Source organism: Pseudoliparis swirei, chromosome 4 (genome assembly GCF_029220125.1).
Source record: "Pseudoliparis swirei isolate HS2019 ecotype Mariana Trench chromosome 4, NWPU_hadal_v1, whole genome shotgun sequence".
Taxonomy (NCBI): Eukaryota; Metazoa; Chordata; class Actinopteri; order Perciformes; family Liparidae; genus Pseudoliparis; species Pseudoliparis swirei.
Genome location: NC_079391.1, coordinates 12,030,035 through 12,036,559, shown reverse-complemented (window position 1 = coordinate 12,036,559; position 6,525 = coordinate 12,030,035).

Genomic DNA, 6,525 nt, shown 5'->3' with positions numbered 1-6,525 from the left:
TGGCCTGCCGATTTCTTCAAATGTGGTGTGCAACAACTCACAGAATTTTTTTCTCTCCTTTCTTATTGGTCAATGAAAGTCCATCTCACTGTGACCCTCATGCAAATAAGCATGATTATGAGCGCTCCCTCGACTCCCTCAATTCTCTGAGTCGTCTTGATTGAGTGTGGCAGGCGGAGAAGGGAATGGATGTAATGGACACCACCAACTTTAATGAGACAAATCTCAGCTCAGGGCTGACATTTTGAAATCGTCCTTGTGCATGACGGTGTCAGCGGTCACCTTCACCAAAGCTTTCCAGGGATTGTCCCTGTAATGATGGAGAGAATTAAAATGGCCTCCAAGGCGGTGGAGATGAGAGCCATGGGATTAGGGTGCAAAGCCCCGCCTCTTAAACGAGCTCCTCAACCACACCCCAAATAAAGCACCGCTCTCCTGCGATGACTACGTCTCATCACCGTGAGATGCGATGGAGGGATTCGGGTGGATGTCCGTTGGTGACCACTGTGAGATGTATTGAGACGAGCTGTCCGTCACGTGAGCCTTCCTCTGATTCCTCCTCCTCGTCGTGTGTCTGGTGGCAGACGGGGACAAGCTCTCCTGTCATTACAAACTTAATAAGAGCAGAAGTGAGATTAATGAGGAGAACAGAGGCATCAACTGCCCTTTTAATGAACTCTCGTCCCATAATGGTGCTCGGACAGAGGCACTGAGCAAAGAATGAGACATTCTCTTTCTCTTTCCATCCCTTTCTGTTTTGTTGCCTCGCTCACCCCCGATAATGAACAGCCTTCTGGGACCCAATTACATCCAAGGCTGCATTAGGAGCACAGCAGGCAGAGTGGAAACTTCAGCAGAGTCCCCCCCCCGTTACCCTGCTGGAGACGGCCTTCACTTGATTTAATTTTGAATGTTACAGCCCCTCACACTCTCACACTCACACCCACACCCACACACTCACACACACGCACAGTCTTCTGTAGTCCCTTACCTTCAGTTCTGAGCCCACATGTGGCGAGTGATGGAGCAGGAGGCCTGCTTGTTGTTGGCCGTCCTTCTCTCGTGCTGATGGAGTGGCTCTGGATACAAAGTGTGATGGCGGCGTGCATCGGTGCCCTGGAGCCTGTTTGTGTGCCGTGTCCCTACAATATACTGCATATTCTTAAAAAGGAATTGTGAAAAGAGATCAGAATGAGTTAGCTGTGGTATTTTTTAAATATGAATAAACACTATTCAAGTCAGTTTCGATCAACTGTAATCAACCGAATTACAATATCACAGGTATATTACAGGTATATTACAGGCATATTACAGATATATTACAGGCATATCAGGCATATTACAGGCATATGGGAAAACCAATGACCTTATATTGGTCACTATTTCTTGTGTCAACATTCTGAGCCTGGGAGGATATGTGATGGCTGAATGTCTTTTAGATGGGGGCTTACTGTAAATACAATGCTTGGGGACATCTCACGCATTAATAACAATTATTGGTGTTCTTCAGATTCCTCAGACACCTTAAGTGTGGCGTATTGACTGCTATACTGGAAAGATTGTTGCCTATTGATCCGACCAAGGCAGAAGCCGATGGTGTCTTCTTCCTGTGAGGCTTGAATTAATCCTTACATGCTGCACTGAGTAAATAACTTCCTGTGACCCCCGCGACTGGAGAGACACTTCCTGTGTGAACTCACGGTATTCCCCAGAGGCTTCTGAGAAGTCAAACCCAGCAAGAGGGGAGCACAACCAAATGCATGCAATCATCAGAGGCTGCAAGAAAAAGTCAAACGACCACAGCTCTAACTGCTCGAACATTTATCATTTACTACAACGACGACAACAGGAACATTTCTACTTTCAATATTGTTTGTAAAAAATTATATGTTTTTTAAACATAAACTGCCGTTTTCATGAACTTTCATTTTTGGTCTGTATAAAGTCAAATGGAATTTTACCAAACACACTTTACTTCTAAAAATGCAATAAATGTGTTATGAATGTTTTTACTAGTCCATTGTTTTCTCCCTAACCAACACTTTGTGTATACTGTACTACTATGCTTGGTTTGACTGTACGGTTACTAACAGCTCATCCACTATTGCTTAGGGGTCTTATTTTGTTCGAGAAGTAAGACTTTACACTGTCAAACTCAGACGTCCCATGTGACTGAAGGCCGATGGGCATGGAACTCTCAGAGCTGCCCTCAAAGCTGCAACAATGCCAGCTTTAACACAGCCAACTTGTGGTGGGTGGAGTGGAAGAACAAAGCTGGACTTGTTAGGGTTTAGATGCCTTCATTATTCTTTTATTTGGCTGCAATTTCTTGTCTATCTGCCCATATTCATGAAGATGTAGCTCCACTGGCTTGTGGGGTCTGTGGCTCTAGGAATAGTTACTGTATGTGACTCAAAACACATAAAGCGCTTTACTTTTCTTTTGTTGAACTCAACGTACGGAAACATAGTCATGAAAAATGTCAAACTTGTATGTGCAAAAAAAGAATGAAAGCTCCGAAGTGATTTAGGACATACAGTGGGTACGGAAAGTCTTCAGACCCCTTTAATATGTCCACTTTTTGTTTCATTGCAGCCATTTGTTAAAATAAAAAAAGTTCATTTAATTTCTCATTAATGTACACTCAGCACCCCATCTTGACAGAGAAAAACTGAATTGTAGACATTTTTGAAAATTTATTAAAAAAGAAAAATGGAAATATCACATAGCCATCAAAGCACTTAAAACACATCTGTTAAATCAAGACTCCATACGGCGGGATCAAAGTAACGACCGATGTCGTCTGTTGCTGCATTATGGGGAAGGCCAGATCCAGTGTGTTTGGAGCGGAGGTACTAAAAGAGAGAGTCCCCCTGAATCCAAAGTTCTCAAATATGAAATGTTTTCAAGCAGCAACATGTAATATTTATTTCAGTACTTCAATACCCAGCCCGATGACGCCGCATATGTATGAGGTTACTGTCACAAGCCGATCACACAAGTCCTACCAAGGCCCTGAGCAGGTGTCCAGCAGCGGCTGTGTCACTGAGGTTCAGTAGCTGTTAAAACAGAGACTGGCAAAGTCACAAGGGCTAAAATCCTAACAATGTTGCCTGAATCCCAAATCAGCAATTACTTGGCATGCTCTTTTCTGTATTAAAACAGTCCTTTATTATGTGATTGATGGCTTTTGTATTTGTAAAACAGGTCTCTAGCCAGATGTAAATTCTAACAGAATGCAAATTTGCTCAGTTTATTCTGGCCGAGCTTCCGCAGTGTCCCAATCCCTCCTAAGCTTCTTGTTGACCGCGTCTGGCGGCTCTGTGTACACAATTGGCTCCTCAGCAACTCCAACAGCATCGTTAACGTCTTCCCTTTTGTGCTGCTCAATTCCGCCGGAATAAACAGAATCACACATGCAGATAATTAGCCGAACGAAACAAATGAATAATAATGCTCCTCTGCACCATTATAACTTTTAAGCATGGGAAAAGGAGCTTTATGAATGCCAAGGGAAATGAGCTTATCAAATAAAGCTTGAAAATGTGCAGTGAATGAAATGAGTCAATCATTTTAATGTGAGATGGGAGTCCTGAGGAGAATAAATAAGCAATCGTCACATCATGCAGGGAGAACAAATGAGCATGGTACACAATTAGGCAGGGTCACATTCTGCCAGAGCTGTGATCGTGGGATGGGCTAATGAGCTGTGTCAGCGAGTGTGTGTGTGTGTGTGTGTGTGTGTGTGTGTGTGTGTGTGTATAGGAAGAGAAAGAGGAAGTAAGAGATGCAAAAGCTGAACCCTCAGCCCTCAAAATTCTGACGTACAGACTAAGACAGCCAGACACACAAGCGGCAAGTCAGCCGAGATACAAAGACACAAATAAGAGTGGTGGAGCAGGAGGTGGGCATCAGTCGACAGGGCATCTGGAGCAATGGGCAGGTACATCAGCCAAACAGACAGAGAGAAGAGAAGTGCCTCAGAAGGTCCGACGGCACAGGGCTTTCAAAGGCGACTCATAGTTATTAACTATTCAATCACATAAAGGAGAGCTGTGGGCGTGAAAGGTTGCGGACTGAAGCACTTTTGCTTCAGTGCATTAAGAGCCTGGTCCAGCACTCTTGCTGCGTGAAAGAGAAACAGATTGCCTCCCAGGAAGATGACTGCTCAAATGGGTTGGCTTTTTCCCTTTAATAACAGCAATCTGCTGTGAAAATCTAATCCCGAGTACCATTTACACAGAATATAGATAACTTCTGCTCAGAAAAGCAGAGACAATGAATATTTCATTCCCACAGCACAACATGAAGACCAACTTGCTAATGAACACCATGCTGCTAAAAAAAGAAGAAGCACATGTTAAAAGGGCATTGTGAAAACGCCTTAAAAGTGCCCCAAATGAAAATACAATTCTTCACAGGAGCGTAAAATGTATTTGATCGTATGGACATGGGTGTGCGTGACCCGTTGATAAAAAGGCCCCTCTTCTAGTGAAACACTCACAATGTTGGGAACCAGAGTGACATATAACAACAAACCAAGCATAAACACGGCCCCTCATTGAACAGCTCCATGCTCGGCATTTAAGTCAGATATGGATGCACCCTTTAAGCCCCCCGCTCGCCTTCTCGCTGGCCTAATTCCCCCTCCTCAGTGGTGGATAAAAGGGATCAGAAATGCATCCATATGCATGGCTAACTATCTGTAGAGGGGACGTCAGGTCTCAGCCTGGCCAGCTTTCTCAAAGTACTGGTAATGACACTTAATGAAAGCTCGGGAGCTGAGCTCTGTTGTCCCTCGGCCCCCACGCGCCATGCAGACCAGGTCCTCAGACGCCATCAATAAACAAACGTGCTGCGTGAGAATAGATGTGCTATTTCCCGAGCCTCTCTCATGCCATTCCATCCTCTTATTTATCGATTTATTATTATTCCCTGGATCTCCGGTTTGCTTTCAGGCCACCTCCATACTTCTGGCTGCCGGCGTTGCAGCGTCCCAACACATGAGCTCCAGTCGCCCTGCTGCCCCTGATGGGCTGAGTTTGCGTGAGTTTACCACTGGTCTCTACAAATAGACACACACTGAGAGCTGCCAGAACGCTGCAAATCCGGCAAATATTCAGACGTGCCACACATCTCCGCTTTGGAGCAATCCCACTGCTTATTCCACTTTCCCTAATGGACGAACAAACTCCACCAAACCTCTCCGAGCCCTCGTTAAGCTATCATCTTTTCAGCTGGACTAGTTTGGCATACAAAGGAGCACTTGTTCCTCCGGGGATGCGGGGGATACAGCTAAGCTAAGAAGAGAAGAGTGAGGAGGGCCCTCTGGTTGCAGGGATGCCCGTGTTGAGAAGGGTGGTTGGGCTCAAAGTAAACAGAAGGAATGAGGGGGATCGAGAGGCTCTTCCGAGCCCAAGCCCCTAATCAGTACAGTCAACACATGGCAGATTGGGTTCACATCCCCCCCCCTCGCTGTCCTCCCAACACCGACACGTATCCATTCAATCAGCCCCATTTCCCCTGCTTTTCAATCTGAGAGGATATCAGAGAGGAATGTGTTGCAGGGAAATGCCAGGTAACACAAATCTGGCTTACTCTCAGGCCGGGTGGGATTGGCTGAGAAAAATGAGACGGCTTTCACTGTGGGACATCAATCCACCAACAAATAACCCTTTCTCAAGCAACACAAACTCATTATGTTTCATTAAACACACACTTTTGGAAGTTTCCATGGTGATGCTCGAGTGGCATGTCAAAGTGTCTTGTGTGGTCTCGGTAACACGGTCTTCCTGGTCAGAGGAGAGAACGTCCTTGGGCCAGTTTGGAGAAGAGGAGGGACCTCTTCCTCTGCGGTGCCATCACCAACTCCCTCTGCCACCCTCAACATTTACCAACTAACTGCACACACGTGTTGACATGCTTTCGCCATCAGTCAGAGCTGGGGGCCACTCAGGTGAGGATGACCCAAGACTGACAGAGTCGAGCAGATTTCCGTGGAGGTCACCCTGGGTGCAGGAGGAGAGGAGTGATGTGAAGGAGAGCGTCTGCCTTGTGAGATAGAGAGATGACATGTGCTGGGGCTGCATTAGCAGCAGGACCCAGAGGGAGCGGCAGACTTCAAACACTGATGTGCAGGCTGCTGATTTCACAGGCAGAAAACACAGACCATTAGTCACACCAACACACAGAGGCCTATGCTAATCCCAGAACAAGCTAAATCAACATGACAGCCGATCAAATCCTGGGAGTTATGCAGCAGCGTTGCTTTTTCCCGTGATACTGTCTGTGATGGGCTGCTGAGTGTTTGCATTGACACCGTGTTTCAGATGAGCCACTCCAGAAAACACTCCCGCTCTGTCTGAAAGCTCCCCGCTTTGTCCCCGACGGCGTCTCTGGAGTCGGCCGGAGCGAAAGCAGAGAGCATGTTGTCACACAGCTTGTGTAGATTTGCAGCCTCCTTTGGAGAAGAAGTGGAGTCTCTGCCAGGACTGTAGGAAAGTTAACCAGGGCAGAATGATCAAA